The following is a 17575-nucleotide window of genomic DNA, read 5'->3' as shown; positions in this document are numbered from 1 at the left end:
TGATTTTACCACATTAAATCATTGCATTTCACCCATGTCTTGTGGAAGTATTTTAACTTTAGTCTTCACTAAGCTTGTCCTTAACCTTCTATCCAAGGGATAAATGTAACATTTCTACTCTCTCTGGGAGAATTACTAAATTGTAGTGAGTGCCTGGCTGTGGGCAATTTAAAGTGCACTTTCCCTGACAGAACACATGTTTATATTGGTTTGTACTTTTAACATTTTATTCCGATTTCTTATAGCCTTTTATTTCTTGGTCTACATTTACTTTTATAGCACTTAGGATTCTAGAACCCTGGCTAACACAGACATTACCAGGGTGTGCAGTTAACTGTTTCAAGGGCAAGGTCAAAGAGGACAGATGTCCTAAATCACTGGGGAAATAGGCAGTGACGCGCCTTGGTACAGAATACAAACATGGGAGGGGTGTCACCACCTGTGCATCTAAGGAATAATGGAAGCTGGAAAATGCTTACTAAGGAAAACAAAAAGCAGGACAGTATAGAAATGACTGAAAACATGGTTTCCACTTTTGCAGTGACTTTCATGTTTAGCACAGTGGTGGCAACCAATCCTGCAGCTACATGTGATCACAGAATATTGAAAACCTCTTGCTTTGTTCCTGGCTTAGCTTTCTTAGCAGACTAAGGAAATACAGCCTAAGTAGAAGATGATATGTATCCGTGCAGTAATTTGTCACTTAATTTCTTAATAATTTTTCTGTAATAATGAGTCATTATTTTGCAAGACATATGTGTGGAAAATACAGTTAGGTTAATGAACAAAGAGTAAAAATGTAAACTATCAAATTAGTCTCAGAGATTTCCTTTATAATGACATATTCATAATTGATATTTAATATATTTCTTAAAGCAGTAACACCAGTGTCTAAAATATATCTTACTTAAGATTAACCTATGGTTGAGACATCCCTGGTGTTCCAGGGTTTAAGACTCTGTGCTTCCAAGGCAGGGGATGAAGATTTGATTCCTGTTCAGGGAACAAAGATCCCACATGCTGCATAGCACAGCCAAAAAAAAACAACAACAACAATAACAATAAGCATAATAAAATGTTTGAAAAGATTAACTTATGGTTTGAAGTTGATTTCAAACTTAATTTGGATAACATCACAATGGCCATAGGGTTAATTATAAGGACATAGGTAACAATATTAAAATGGTAGCTTTGGCTGTGATCCAGAGTAGAAAGACACTGGATACCATATTCAAATTCCAAACAGAGAGACTGATTTTCAAAAGAAATATTGGAAAAGTGTTTTAGGGGCTAGGCTTTAAGGATGGAATTCACAAAGACAAGGTTTTTGATAAGAGCTATTCTGAGTGCCTTTTCCAGCACCTTGTCTAAACCAATTAGGAAAAAAAAAATCAAAGGAACTTCTTTAAAGCTGTATGTTTCCTAAAGTTTAAAGGATCTGGTGAATAGTTATCCCTGCTTTGAAGATCTAAAAGGATTAAGAGCAGGTCTGCTAGCTGTTTATCACAAAGCAGAGGAAAGAAGAGGTAACTGTGAGCATTGATCTCCCTCTTTCCTGTGGACAAGGTGTGGCCCACCTGTAAGACAGATGAGGCCCTCTTTGGCCCTGTTTAGATTGCTGCCAAGAGATAGGAACAATCTCAACAGACCTTGCCCTGGATTCCTAAGGGCTGTGTAAGGAGTGTGTGATGGGTAGGGGAGATGATAACACCTACATTAAGTGTAACAGCGGGGTAGACTTCCAGGAATGAGTGCCCTGTGAAGAAGTCATGGTCTGAGAAAAAGCTATTAGCATCAGCCAGAACCTGAGGATATGTGGTCATCTACCAACTTCAGCCGCTTAAAAATATTCTCATTCCCAGAATTGAAAGAGACACATGTACCCCAATGTTCATTGCAGCACTGTTTATAATAGCCAGGACATGGAAACAACCTAGATGTCCATCAGCAGATGAATGGATAAGAAAGCTGTGGTACATATACACAATGGAGTATTACTCAGCCGTTAAAAAGAATTCATTTGAATCAGTTCTGATGAGATGGATGAAACTGGAGCCAATTATACAGAGTGAAGTAAGCCAGAAAGAAAAACACCAATACAGTATACTAACACATATATATGGAATTTAGGAAGATGGCAATGACAACCCTGTATGCAAGACAGGAAAAAAGACACAGATGTGTATAACGGACTTTTGGACTCAGAGGGAGAGGGAGAGGGTGGGATGATTTGGGAGAATGGCATTCTAACATGTATACTATCATGTAAGAATTGAATCGCCAGTCTATGTCTGACACAGAGTGCAGCATGCTTGGGGCTGGTGCATGGGGATGACCCAGAGAGATGTTGTGGGGAGGGAGGTGGGAGGTGGGTTCATGTTTGGGAACGCATGTAAGAATTAAAGATTTTAAAATTTAAAAAATAAAAAACTAAAAAAAAAATATTCTCATTCCTGTTAAGTTTCCTCCTCCTCACTGTTTCAGCCTGGTGGTTGAGAAATGTAGCTGTCCGTTGAAGTAGTAGTGGAAGAAAGGAGAAGTAGGAAAAGAAGAGACTGACATCCTTTTCTGTTGGGTGCTGGCCTATAGCCTACTCTAGTGTGGAAATGGAAGTAGCTTTAACTAGGATGCTTCTACTGTGGATAATGTATTTAACTGAGCACTCTCATTTCTTAATTAGGAATGTATTTGGTGAGTAAAGTAATTGTACATCCTCATGCTGTTCAATAGTTAGAAAAGTTATTGGACTGCTTTATTTTTTAGGCAGAGAAGAACTTTCCCTAGAGAGTAGATTTTAAAGGAATGGTGGAAAGTAAAAGCGTTTTGTGATTATACTCCATGACCCTTTATGGATCCAGAGATGGATACAGTCATTCCTCATTATCTGTGGGATTGACTCCAGGATTCCCCCATATCCCAAAACCCTTAAATGCTTAAGTCCCTTATATAAAATGGAGTAGTATTTGCATATAACCTATGCATATCCTCCTATATACTTTAAATTATCACTAGGTTACTTATAATACCTAATACAATGTAAATATAAATAATTTCCAGAACCTGGCAAATTCATTCAGGTTTTACTTTTTGAACTTTTCTTTGATTTTTTACAAAATATTTTCATTTCAAGATTGGCTGAATCCTCAGTTAGTTAAACCTTTGGAGTTGGAAGCCACAGATACAAAGGGCCTATTGAATATGTAAAAAAATGTATGTATGCGTGTGTGTTATATAGTGCGTGTTTTTTAGCTTTACTGAAGCATTCATGGAGAAATAGAATTCTTCATTTAAATCCTAATATTTTCTAATGAGCTAGTGAATATGATCATATTTTGTACAGTAAGAATATATTCTGTTTATCCTTTCTTCAAACAAAAAAGCTGGATTGAGGGCAAAAACTCTTCCTTCATCTTAAATGCTGAAGTTTAAAGAATGGATTTTGGAACTTCATTGCTTAGGATAGAATTCTAGCTCTACCACGTACCAGCTGAGTGACCTTTAATCAAATTAATTTACTTGTGCTTCAGTTTCCACATCTGAACAATGGGCATAATAGCTGCATCTGCATTACAGGCGGTTGCATTAAATTTGTGTATAAAAATATAAATATATGTAAAGTGTTAGCAAATTTTGTCTTCTATATTGGCTGTTAAAAAATTTATTGATTTATAGCTCCTTCACTGTTAGTACAGAGAGAAAAGGATATTTTAAGAATATCTGAAATATTGCCTCAAAAGAAATGTCTGCTGCGAAATGACTGCTTTAAGAATCTTGAATCAAGGGCACTCAACTCAATTGTCATGGGACTGACAATTGTTACTGTTATACTTTTATAATAGGCTAGCTTCCAGAGTGTATCATTGTGAAGACCAGGAAAACAGGACACAGGAGAGGCCATGAGGGATCTTTCTACTCATTTTGTGCTCTCTGATTATATGTCAGGGGAGAGAATTATCGGGTAATTCCAGTTATCAAGAACTTTACAATGTCGGGTAACAAAGAAATCTGGCCTTAACTAAGATTCTTCTGGATAATTTTATTGGGAATGATTAAGATGTCTGTAGAAGGTCAATATGTGTTCCAGGTTTTCCATTAACCTTTTATATTAGAAAGAGACATTTATGTAAAGTATAAATTATTACATTAGTAGTAAAATGTATCAATATAAATATATAAAATATATTACTTTAGAATCTTTATATGTTTCATGTATTCAACAGAGTCAAGTGTGTGACAAACTTTGATAGATATTAATCTTTTCAAATTAGCGATGAGATGGTCAGGACTCAGAAAGCTTGGTGTTTTATACAAAGCTTGTGACGTATTACTAACAGGGTTAAAGGTAGTATGTTCTCGTGCCTTTTCATTTTGAAAGTGCAGCTCTTGTTGAACATCACTTCCTATAGCTTGTTCTGGTATAGTGATATTTCATATTTAACACAGCAGTCAAACGTGGAAATTGGTTGGTTGTGTCTTTCTTTGTTGTTTGTAACAGGGTACTGTATATTCCTAAATAAAAACAGGGGAACTGGTTCCTTCATGAATAATTGTTTTAATGTTAGAACAACCAGCTCTGTTTAGAATTACTGCATTTACATTGCTATAAAAATGGCCAGATATATCCTTGAAAGGCAAAATTGCAGTTATCAGAGCCAAATTAACAATTTGTCTGAAGTTTTATGTCATAAATGTTCTGTGAGCAACAATTAAATATCATATGTATAAGAGACAGTGATCTTGTAGGGAGCACATGTGAATATTTAATCTATTCCTAGAATAAATGAATATAATACCAATTCAGTGGATCTGACTTGACTTGGAATTCTGGAAACAAAGTTTTTGGTTGTGTGGCTTTTGGCAGACTATGTATTACCTCTGAACCTTAGTTTTCTCATTTGTAAAATGAAAATACCGTATCTCAAAATTATTGTGAGAATTGAAGACGTGTATGTGAATATCCTCATCACATAATACGTAGTAGACAATACACATGTTATCATGTATAAATAATTTAAAATATATTAACAATGAAGAGAAAAGCTCTTAGGACAGTATCTGGCCTCTAATAGGTGCTTACTTAGTAGTTCTTAAAATTATTATTATGAAGAATAACACTATAAGTAAATGAGTTATTAAACCTAATTAAGCCTGATTTTCTACCCTGCTTGTTCCATACCTATCTCCTGCAGTTGCAGAGAGGATCAAATAAAGTGAGATATAGAATATACATTATAGAATTTCAAGTGGACAAACAAATGTAAAGTGCTATCATTATTTCATATTAAGTGTATAGTTTTATGTTTAAAAGTAAAGTTAATTAAAGTGATATTTTCTAAAGTTTTAAACAGACATGTAGCTTATTCATATGAAAAGCCTAGAACTTAAAATGAACGATCTTAATTTATGCAGTGTTTCAGATTTTAAAATTGTAATTCAGAGTTAGTTAACTCAAGCTAATATTTCTGCCAAACTACCAGTGCATCAGATCATAGCCAGACAATTGTTTTGGAAGAGAGCTGTGTACCAACGTACATATTTAATGGTATTGAGGATGTTCAGCCTTTTAAAAACTTGTAAGCAGTTGAGTTTTATGTGGTCCAAACCCTTATCTTGGTTATTTTTTCTTACATGGTCACAGTTATGAGGTGTTTTGGAGCAACGTCTGCTTATCAGATGGAGAAGGAAATGGCAACCCACTCCAGTATTCTTGCCTGGAGAATCCTGTGGCCAGAGGAGGCTGGTGGGCTGCTGTCTGTGGGGGTCCTATGGGGTTGCAGAGTCGGACATGACTGAAGCGACTTAGCAGCAGCTGGTGCTGCTGCTTATCAGAAATCTTTAAATTCTGCCACTGAGTCCAGGAGAAAGACAATGCTTATTTAAAGCTGAAGGTGTTTGTTAGAGCAGAGGCTTGCTCCACTCTTCTTCCATAGTCAGTTTCCTTGTTGGGGCCCTAAAGAATTCCATCATTTATATTCTGTGAAAATAGTATAAGGTGTACTTTCTGTAAACATAAAATATAGGATGGGGATTTAGGCCTTCTTTTAGTATTTCTTAATAAAATTAAAAGAAAAGAATATAAATGATTTTCTCAATACAGGGAAGTAATATTTTCTTAAAAAATCCATTGGCTTTAAAGCTAAGTGTCAAATTATTAAATTCACTGAAGTTATTGTTAGAGTTTTTGTTATGCTTTTGATAAGTAAATTTAACTAACAGGAGGAGTGTCCAATAGAAGTGAAGTTAACCTAGTGTGAAACCATGTCACTAATATAAAACAGTCTTCAGATTTAAGGCTATAATCAATAATATAGCTTCATCGAGCCATAGTGAAGGAAAATATCCTTTAATAAAATGGATCTGCCTTGCTTCTCCATCTATTCTGCTTATCTTAAAAATGCTAGTTAGTAAATGCTGCAGTTTTTTCTATGTAAGTTATACCTATAGTCCATGTGTATTTGAACGCATATTTTTATTTGCAAGGAAATGACTATAAAAGATTCAGCAAGATTTAGAAATTCTCTTTGTGTTCCCTAGAAGATAGGGAAAGATTCCATTTTTAAAAGACCAAGTACTGCCAGGTGAATTTCTTTCCTTTTATTCCTGTTCCAAAATGTGTGCCTTCAAGAGGCTTTTTTTTTTTTTTTTTAAACAGACTGAACTTGACTAATTTAAGATGTTGATATGGAAGGAATACATATTTCCCTAATTTTTAAACATATTTGTGCCTCTCACCTATCCCTAATAAGGTAACAAATGTAGTGTTAATTTAGATGAGTTATACTTTCTATATGAGTTTGCTAACAGAACTTGACATAAAAGCCGTTGTGAAGAAGCTTGATTGGTTTGGTTACCATAGCAACACTGTTGAATGGAAGAATGATTTCCTTTAGGAACCTTTCCTAAATGCTGTTTTGTACCCTATAACGATATTGCTGGCTTGCCATCCCTTGTGAGGAGGTAAGAAGAGATGACTTCGAGGGTCAGCATGGTGTCTCGTGTTTATAGATTATCCTCAGCCATCAAAAGGCTGCTTGGCTTATCTTATTCTTCCCATTGCTGAACCAATTCTGTTCTTCAGTATACTGTGATAATAGGAGTCTTGAACAGACCTTTATGTGTTAGAATACACAAAAGGAAAAACTGGATCTAGACCAACGATCATATTATGTTAAGCTCATTTCCTAAAGCTAATGTCTTGTTATGGATTTTTAATTCCTTGCTTATCTTTGTTTGAAATTCTGCAGTTTATCAATAATTTGTCCTGTGAGTGATGTTATCCTTTGGAGGAGACGAAAGGGTTTAACCAACAAACAGATCAGCAGGGGCTTCATTTAAAATCCTTGAGTGGTGGTTTGGTATTCTGGAGTTACTATAAACCCTAAGGCTTACATTTGAGATTTCCTTTGTTATAGGGTAAAAGTCTGCTCCATTAGCACAGCAATTGTGTACAAAAATGCATCTAATCAGTCAAGTACCACCATAGGGTGTTTTCCAGTGGTTAAAACAGGCTAATGGTTATTTCACTTGTACATTCAATAAAAACAGCAGTAAAGGCTATTATAACTATTCTTCTAATCAGCCACGTTTGTAATTTTTCATTTTCACCCCTTGGTTTAGGTCCTTGGTTTAGGTTCCTTGATTTAGATTCTTGGAATTAGATCCTCCAAAATAAACTTAATGGTTTAACTAAAAAATTGTATCAGTACTGCTGTTGCTAGTAATAGAGTGATTTAAGCTGCTTAGGAATAATTTTGTGCAGAAGGTGAGGGAAAAAAACAACATAACCTCAAACTGATATGAATATTTTAAAGATTGTAATCCATAGTTTCAAACAAAATGGGTAACAAAATAGGTATGATTGGTAACAATTCATATATTCATTACTATATATGAATTATATTAGGGTTATTGTTTTGTTTTGAGTAAAGCTAGAACTCAAGTTTTTTTAAATGACTTATGAATGTTCATTTTCAATTTCTAACCAGTTCTTTTATCTAAGTTAATCTGAAGTGTCCCTGGCAGTTAAACTATTTTGAAAAAAGTGGTTCGCACTCATCCAGCTCACTGAAATATTTATTATTGTGTATTTTGGACTGTGTGGCTTCTCTTGGAAAATACATGCTACAGTAGCATGTCATTTTCTGATTATAGGTAAGCCAGTTGAATTTCTGGCAGTAGAGTAGCAGAAACATGGTGTGTGGACTGGGAAACAAGTTATAGCAGATGCGGAGTTTTCAAATGAGCAGTTTACTTCATCTTACGTTTCCACATTGCCCTCCTACTGCTCCTTGCCTTAAGAAAAATGAGATGGACCTTAGCAAAAAATAGCCAAATTCTATAAAGTGATGTCCACTTTAAATGTGGCATGGGTCAATTCCCATATATCTGCTGAATTGAAGCCACAAGAAAGCTGAGACAGATTTGGCCATATTTGAGAACAGAATTGATTGAATAAGAAGTGGTAGTTTCAGATAAAATTTATACATTTGCTTGGAGTTACTCTACTGAAATGAACACCCTTTCCAGAAGGTTACACAAATGCACATGCAAACAGAACTTTAAGTTCATCCGGGAAGCCCTCTCCTCGATTAGGGTGAAGCATTTCTCTTCTAACTTGTGTTTATTATTTTTTTACCCTCGGTGCATTCTCTTAGTAGTTGCAGTGTTTATGCTATATATGAATGCATGTGTCTTTATATGGACACCATTCTTTCCATTAAGAACGTCTCTTCTTAATCATTATTATTTAAGGTTACTTGGACCGGCGTATGCCACAGTTGGTTTTGTGTTCTCCAGGTCCATTCCCATGTCTTATCCTTGTCCTTGGATGTCTGTCTTCGCTTTTTACTCACAGTTTCACATATTGTGACTTCCTGCAGCTAACCAGAGTGTACTCCTGGAGGGCCACTGCTGGTCTCAGTCTTCCTGAGATTCTTACTGGTCTTAACCTTCAGGTTGTCTGCCTCCCCTTGTTCTCCAGGTTCTCTGAACATACCTTCTTCAGATTCTTCCCCATCTTTCCTATTGTTTATTCTCTCCTCTACTTAGAGCAATTCTCCCACAGATCAGCTTTGTTTGTCCCACCTTCTACCCACATTCATCCTGAGGAGGGCTTCTCCACTGCTTTCCAGTTCAGTCACTCAGTCGTGTCTGACTCATTGCGACCCCACGGACTGCACCATGCCAGGCTTCCCTGTCTATCACCAACCCCTGGAGCTTGCTCAAACTTATGTCCATTGAGTGGGTCATCTGAGTTAAATTCAGAGGATGACCCACTCAATGGACATGAGTTTGAACAAGTTCCAGGAGTTGGTGATATCACTTCATGGTAAATAGATGGGGAAACAGTGGAAACAGTGGCTGACTTTATTTTTCTGGGCTCCAAAATCACTGCAATGGTGATTGTAGCCATGAAATTAAAAGACGCTTAACTCCTTGGAAGGAAAGTTATGACCAACCTAGACCGCATATTAAAAAGCAGAGACATTACTTTGTCTACAAAGGTCCATCTAGTCAAGGCTATGGTTTTTTCCAGTAGTCATGTATGGAAAGTGAAAGTCATGTGAAAGTTGGACTATAAAGAAAGCTGAGCACAGAAGAATTGATGCTTTTAAACTGTGGTGTTGGAGAAGACTCTTGAGAGACCCTTGGACTGCAAGGAGATCCAACAAGTCCAACCTAAAGGAGATCAGTCCTGGGTGTTCATTGGTAGGACTGATTTTGGCTACCTGATGCAAAGAGCGGACTCATTGGAAAAGACCCTGAAGCTGCAAAATATTGAGGGCAGGAGGAGAAGGGGATGACAGAGGATGAGATGGTTGAATGGCATCACTGACTCAATGGACATGGGTTTTCGGTGGACTCCAGGAGTTGGTGATGGACAAGGAGGCCTGGCGTGCTGCGGTTCATTGGTTCGCCAAGAGTCAGACATGACTGAGCAACTGAACTGATTGAGTTAGTGATGGCATCCAACCATCTCATCCTCTGTCATCCCCTTCTCATCCTGCCTTCAGTCTTTCCCAGCATCAGGGTCTTTTCCAGTGAGTCAGTTCTTCACATCAGGTGGCCAAAGTATTGGAGTTTCAGCTTCAGCATCAGTCTTTCCAATGAATATTCAGGATTGATTCCCTTTATGATTGACTGGTTGGATCTCCTTGCAGTCCAAGGGACTCTCAAGAGTCTTCCCAACACCACAGTTCAAAAACATCATTTTTTTGGCGCTCAGCTTTCCTTGTGGTCCAGCTCTCACATCCATACACGACTACTGGAAAAACCAGAGCTTTGACTAGATGGACCTTTGTCGGCAGTGTAATATCTCTGCTTTTTAAGATGCTGTCTAGGTTTGTCATAGCTTTTCCTCTTCAGTTCAGTCACTCAGTCGTGTCCGACTCTTTGCAACCTTATGAATCGCAGCACGCCAGGCCTCCCTGTCCATCACCAACTCCCGGAATTCACTTAGACTCACGTTCATTGAGTCAGTGATGCCATCCAGCCATCTCATCCTCTGTCGTCCCCTTTTCCTTCTGCCTCCAATCCCTCCCAGCATCAGAATCTTTTTCAATGAGTCAACTCTTCGCATGAGGTGGCCAAAGTACTGGAGTTTCAGCTTTACCATCAGTCCTTCCAAAGAAATCCCAGGGCTGATCTCCTTCAGAATGGACTGGTTGGATCTCCTTGCAGTCCAAGGGACTCTCAAGAGTCTTCTCCAACACCACAGGTCAAAAGCATCAATTCTTCGGCGCTCAGGCTTCTTCACAGTCCAACTCTCACATCCATACATGACTACTGGAAAAACCATAGCCTTGACTAGACGGACCTTTGTTGGCAAAGTAATGTCTCTGCTTTTGAATATGCTATCTAGATTGGTCATAACTTTTCTTCCAAGGAGTAAGCGTTTTTTAATTTCATGGCTGCAGTCACCATCTGCAGTGATTTTGGAGCCCAAAAAAATGAAGTCTGACACTGTTTCCACTGTTTCCCATCTATTTCCCATGAAGTGATGGGACCAGATGCCATGATCTTCATTTTCTGAATGTTGAGCTTTAAGCCAACTTTTTCCCTCTCCTCTTTCACTTTCCTTAAGAGGCTTTTTAGTTCCTCTTCACTTTCTGCCATAAGGGTGTTGTCATCTGCATATCTGAGGTTATTGATATTTCTCCCAGCAATGTTGATTCCAGCTTGTGCTTTTTCCAGCCCAGTGTTTCTCGTGATGTACTCAACATATAAGTTAAATAAGCAGGGTGACAGTATACAGCCTTGACATACTCCTTTCCCTATTTGGAACCAGTCTGTTGTTCCATGTCCAGTTCTAACTGTTGCTTCCTAACCTGCATATAGATTTCTCACCACACACATAGAAGATATCCTGCTCTACACTTTTAACCTTGACTTTCCGTCCGTGTTGAGGGCATTAACTCTTGAGTTTCAGGACAGCGTGTCTAGTTTTTCTTCGAGTTTCATGAAGCCTACTTTGCATTTGTGTAGTTTATTTTCAGTTCCAAATCAATAAACATTTATTGAGTATCCATTAAGTGTCAGGTAATGTGCTCTGGGAATACAGAGGTGCATAATCTATGGCCCATGCCCTTTCTGAGATTAGCAGTTTAGAGGGCAGACACATGAATAAATCTGATTACAGTGTAGTGTTCAGTGATGGAGGAAGAAGGCCAAGAGAAATATGAAAGCACCTGGGAGAAGAAACTAACTCAGGGAAGGGAGGAGAAAGACTGTGAAGAAAGTCTTTCGGACAAAGTTCTATCCCTATTGTAATATTCCACCCTTTATATTGTCACTTCCTTTCTTTTCTTTTTCTCAATAAGCAAGCCATTTCTGTAATGTTACGAACTAGAACCTGTCTCATTCAAGAGAGTTCATCTTGGTGTCTTATATATATGTACCAAATGAATTAACGTGGTCATGTGAGAAGACCTCAGAGCCTGTGAACTGAAAATGTTGGGAAAGAGAATAGCATGCATTCTGCTTGTTCCCTGAAATGCATTTTGTTTGTGCTTCTTCAAACTCTCAAGGTTGTTTTGAATTCTGATTCTATAGTCTGTAATGGCTGGTAACTCCCTCTTGCCTCTTTCCTTCCCTTCCCCAACCTTTCCTTCTAGTCTGGTCTCTTATGCAGATTTAATGATGGTACTAATTATTCCATGACCCACATCATTAATGAAAAAGACCCACCAGTGTGCTGCCCAGAATTGACCACAGTGGAACCGCATTTGTTATGCTCCCTCTGAGGCTGACACTTCTCCATCGATAGCTCCTTGCCAGGCATGACCTTCTGCTGTTTCAGAGCTGCTCAGCGTGGATCCTATTTTCTCAGTTTATTGATGATTATGTCATGAGGACCATAATCAAAAGCTTTGTTAAAATCCAAATATAAATAGTCTCTAGCTGTTGTCCCTTGATCTACTGGGCTGGTCACTCCATCAGAAAAGATCAGGTTATTTGACAAGACTGGGTCTGCACGAGGCTACCGGTTATTACTCAATACTCTGTTTTCTTGAAGATGTGCCCAGCTGCATTTTTAAAAAATGATGTTTCTGAGGTAATGCCAAGATCATAACCTTTAAAAGTATGTTTACATAGTTTATTAGCCTTTAAGGCACACACAGTCCCAAAAGAGTTTATATGTTGATCACTTTGCAGTGGGATGGGCTAATTCCTTTAACAATGGGTTGAAGGTCAGTGTGGACTACAGACTAGAAGATTAGAGTGAAGTTGGTTTATTGAATTCTTTTCAAACTTCTTCCACCCTCTATCTGTCTTGACTGATCTTTCTGAAGGAGTTCCACATGTTTCAGAATCTATTAGAGAGTATTATTATCAACAGAAATTATGTCTTCCTACAAGAGTAAAAATAATAATATATAGGACTAATGGACATAAGTTTACTAAAGCAGGGGATTGTTAATTTTTTAAAGCAATTACAGGGACACTTTACCCAAATCTTCCTAGTTCTATAAATGTTACTTTTATTCAAGAATGATCTAGTTTGTTTTTCTTTAGAAAATCATTTATATTGATTCTTATGTGTGTAGGTATGTGCGTGTATATATTTACTGTCTGAGCTGCCAGGGAAACACTGTATTTACACTCACACTGTTTCTAGTTGCTAGAAACAGTACAACAGGTCTGTAACCTGGACTGCTTTCCATACCTTTTTTTCAAGAACAGAAGAGTGCAGGGCATATTTTCATTGTGTTTTAGGCTTTCTCTATTAAGTACTTAGTTTTCTGTTTTGCTTTCACCGTATGTAGAAGTAGGAGAAAAATCAGCCTGTTCTGCTGTTTATGTTGAGGTACCCGCTCTTTGTGGAATGTTCCAGACTCCCCTCACTTGGGTTGACCTTTCGGAAGCTTCCTTATGCAGATCTGCCCCTCAGGCTTCTCCCTTCAGGGCCAGCCAGACCAGATGTCTTTCAAAGAAAACGCTGTCAGAGCCTTAGGGGTAAGAATGTCAAGGTGGAGTTAGTATGGTAGGGAAGGTGAATTTCTAAGTCACAAGAAAAGAAAATTCAGGTTCAGTGGTAGAAGATGATGAAACTGAATTATAACTGTTTTGTTTTTCTGGGGAGGAGCAAATATAATTTTTCTAAACATTTTTATTAACATTTTTGAAAAAGCACACATGTTTAAAGCATATATTAGTTGAAGAGGTTTAGCCTTTGCAGAAAACAAAGTTCATCTTTGTCAGTGATTAATGATTTTGAGTCATGAGGCTCTTTGGGTACAGGAGTCAAGAAATGATTGTTTCATTCTTTAGTGACCTTAGGACTGTTTTTCCTTGTTGAATTTGGGTAATAGTTCTAGCTAGTTGAGCAATTAAAAATTATATCATATTTGTTTATTTAGTCCCCAAAGCACTAATGGTCCTTTTCTGTGAACTAATTCAGTCAGTAGATTTTTACTGAACATTCCAGTATCCTTGCCTGGAGAATCCTAGGGACAGGGGAAGCCTGGTGGGCTGCCGCCTATGGGGTCACACAGAGTCGGACACAACTGAAGCGACTTAGCAGCAGCAGCAGCAGGTTAAACCAGGTCCTGGGAATAATGAACAGGGTAAGGAGTCTTTCCTCAGGGTGCTCATGGTCTAGGAGGTCAGTAATCATGGCCAGCTCGGTGGTGTAAATACTGATAGTGTGGAGGGTGGGCGAGCTTCATCCAAGGGCCTTTGTTCCAGGCGGTAGTCAGGGAGGCTTTACTCCAGATGAAACGCAGATGGATCCATGAGCCAGATCAGGCCTGTGTCCGTTAGTTATGTGACCTGCACTGTGTTTGCAGTTTTATTAGTTGCTGTAGTTGTTGCTTTTGGTGCAGTTCAGTCGTAGCTGTGGCTCTGTGTGCAAACACCGACTGCATCCCACATGAGGTGCAGTCACTGCCTGTCATGTCAGAACTCTTTCAAACTGAGGAAGCCACTCGGCACTATGGCAGGTACAGCTGGAAAGTGTAGGGGAGTTAGGACTCTGAGGAATAATCCTTAACCGAGAGAGGACAGAAGCTGGGGGTTAATGTTCCTGCTGTCCGTCATTCACAGGGAAGATTCTCGGAGCCATCAGGTGACATGGCTCTGATGCGCCCTTGGTTGGTTTTAAAATGTATTTTATGCCTCACTTTTCTCTCTCCTGATTCTTGGAATCATTTCTAAAATAATTGGCTTGCAAGTCCTTGCCTTAAACTTAATTTCAGGGGAAAACAGTTGCAAAATTAAACAAAAAATGAAATGGAGGGTAGCAAATAAAAATTCAGATTTCTTATTATGTTTCTTGAAACGAGGAGGATCTGGTAACCCTGAAAACAGATTCCTATGGTGGCAGCCAGCTGAGCAGAGGCGTGGCTGTTGGTTAAGATGAGGTAATCTGGCTTCTTTGGTCCAGCCTCATCTCCATCCAAGGAGTTCCAGTGCCTTGGCTCTGAAAACAGGGGAATGTTACACCCAGGATAACACTTGGGTTGAGTCTTTCAGAGAAAGCAGGATTTGGCCCGACAAGAGGGATCAGGCACTACATGGTGAAAAGAAGATTGGGGCAGAGCCAAGGAGATGATAGGCACACAGGCACACCTCAAAGACATGGTGGGTTCTGTTCCAGACCACTGCAATAAAGCAAACACCCCAATAAAGCAAGTCACATGAAGTTTCTTGCTTCCCAGCGCATATAAAGCTATGTTTACACTATATTGTAACATTTTGAGTGTGTAATAGCACTATAACCAGAAAAGTACATACTTTAATTAAAATTGTATTGCTAAAAATGCTATGTTATGAACCTTCAGTGAGTCATAATCTTTTTTGCAATATAATGTCTAAAATCACTGATCAGAGATTACCATAATAAATATAATAATAGGGAATAAGTTTGAAATATTGCAAGAATGACCAAAGCATGAAGCAAATGCTATTGGAGAAATGGTACTGACAGACTTGCTCGACAGAAGTTGCTATAAATCTTCAATTTGTTAAAAAAAAGCAACCCCCCAAAACCCTAGTATCTGCAGCGCACAAAGGGAAATGCAATAAAATTAGTTATAACTGTATATAATTTATATCTTAGCAGGATCTGTGTCTGTACGTATGCACACATGTGCAGGAGTCTATCTTGTTCTTTACAAAGTCCATCCCACTGTGGCAATGAATATAGTCATTCAATACATTTATGTAATTCTGGTTTTCTATCAATTACCAAAAAACATGATTATCAACACTGATTAATTGGATTGCTATACAAACAAGCCTGCAGTAATAAACACCCATGTGTGGCAGGGAGGCATATGTTTGTCACACCCATCAGGGGAGCACTTGGGGCCCAGAGGACTGATGAATTGGCCCGCATTGTCTTACTCCACAGCTGTCATAGCAGCTCTGATAGCAGGTGATAGTTCTGCAAGAGCATGTCAAATTGGTGATTATCTGTTATGACATCCGCTGATGGAAGCTCCCTTTTAGGTTTGATCCAGACAATGACCTTGATATTCCCGGTGAAGAATAAAGACTCACAATTATTGTTTTAAGAAGGAGAGACTTGTCGGTTGTGCCTCACACCCGTCATATCAAATTATCAGACTGAAACTGATAATACAGTGAACACTACTTCTTGTCAGTAGTGTAGTATCTGCTGGATTTGTACGTGCATGAAACCTTCCCCCAACTCTTTTATAGAAATCCATTGAGATCACATGTAAACATCACCCAGAATTTCAGGTATGTGCATGGAGACTCTGGGGGAGGATAGATATATCTGTTTTAGGAAGAGATGCTTGAGAACTGAATGTTTAAGAAATGAGAAAACTTTTATGGTTAAGCTGAGAGTATGTATACATTTCAGTATAGTATGAGTAGAAGGAAGACTAAACTTTGAGAGAGATGGTCCAGATTGGATTCCTGAACTGGGTTTTAGGGCTCTGAGACTTTAGGGAAGTCACTAAACCTTTGGAAACCTCAATTTTCCCATATCTAATATGGAGATACTAATACCCACCCTGGCTATCTTATTCCGGTACATCAGGGAATTTTAGGAAACTTGGAAATATTTTTGGGGGAAGGATTGGTAAAGAGCATAAAATGGTGCTTTGTTTTAGCCCTTTAATATGGAGATATTAAGATAATTGACAATGAAGTTTAAACAAGTAGTGTTTTCAAGCTGTTATTTTGTAGGGACAGATGGAGAGTAGGCAGCTGGAATGGGCATCACAACCAGAGTCAGGGGATCTGGTTTCAAGTTCAAACAATATAACAACTAGTTTGGTTACCTTGGACATGTGTGCTTTTTTGCTCTTCCCTAGCTTCCTTGGACCGTGGTCTCTGATTTTCCTTCTTTTCTCTCTCTCTCTCTCTCTCTCTCTTTTTTTTTTTTGTTCTATGGCTCATGGCTCCTTTTGCTAACCTGGCTACCTGGGCACTTCTCTTCCATCTCTCCATGTTACTTCCATTTTTTTATGATCATGAAGTGCAGATATTTTGCTCATGCCAAAGTCAGTGGTACTTACTTGCATAAGAAGTATCTGTGAAGCTCTTTAAACGTATGTATTCCAAGTCTCCACATCCATAAAGTCTGATTCTGTGAGTCCAGTGTAGGTCCCAAGAATCTAAGTCTTTATAGGCATCCCATTTGAATCTGATGCAGGTGATTCTTTGAAAAACATTGGCTGAGAACATATGTATATGTTTTATAAAACAGTATGGTTTGCAAAGTCAAATAGATATGGTTTTGATCACTTGCTTTTTTGAACTGAGTCTACTTATTTACTTGCATCGCTGAGTTAACTTTAGATAAATACAGTGGGCCAGCTAGTTAACAAGATTATTGAGTGTCTCTGAGGTTTACTGTAGCATGTTAAAGGTTTGTATACTTAGTTATAATCCTTACAGTTTTTTTTTTGCCATGAAAGCAAAAACAAAAAAGCCATGAAACCAATATGTGCTTTTAAAATTCTACTAGCACATGAATTTTGTGTATGTGTTTGGTGTTTCATTATAGACATGTTAGCCTGAGTAAATGTGAAATTGGCTTAGTTCTTTCCCAGAAGTGCTTACCATGAAAAAAGGTTGTGATGCATTGTCTGCAACGAGT

At 38.2% G+C, this 17575-nt stretch overlaps 1 protein-coding gene across 40 annotated transcripts in view; it reads left to right on the top strand.

The window, feature by feature from the left end:
* The window catches only part of PTPRD (protein tyrosine phosphatase receptor type D), a 2474579-nt gene that overhangs the window by 1935626 nt on the left and 521378 nt on the right, over positions 1-17575 (top strand). For 4 of the 40 annotated variants that reach the window (XM_060410977.1, XM_060410969.1, XM_060410966.1 and 1 more), the window contains exon 1: positions 13899-14066. The exons of the other annotated variants lie outside the window; for them this stretch is intronic. The gene's annotated coding sequence lies outside the window, so the exon portion shown is untranslated. Of the gene's footprint in view, positions 1-13898; positions 14067-17575 lie in introns of those variants that run through there. 40 annotated transcript variants of the gene reach the window in all.

The sequence above is a fragment of the Ovis aries genome, chromosome 2 (assembly GCF_016772045.2).
Source record: "Ovis aries strain OAR_USU_Benz2616 breed Rambouillet chromosome 2, ARS-UI_Ramb_v3.0, whole genome shotgun sequence".
NCBI lineage: Eukaryota > Metazoa > Chordata > Mammalia > Artiodactyla > Bovidae > Ovis > Ovis aries.
This window is presented reverse-complemented; position numbering and strand designations above follow the sequence as displayed.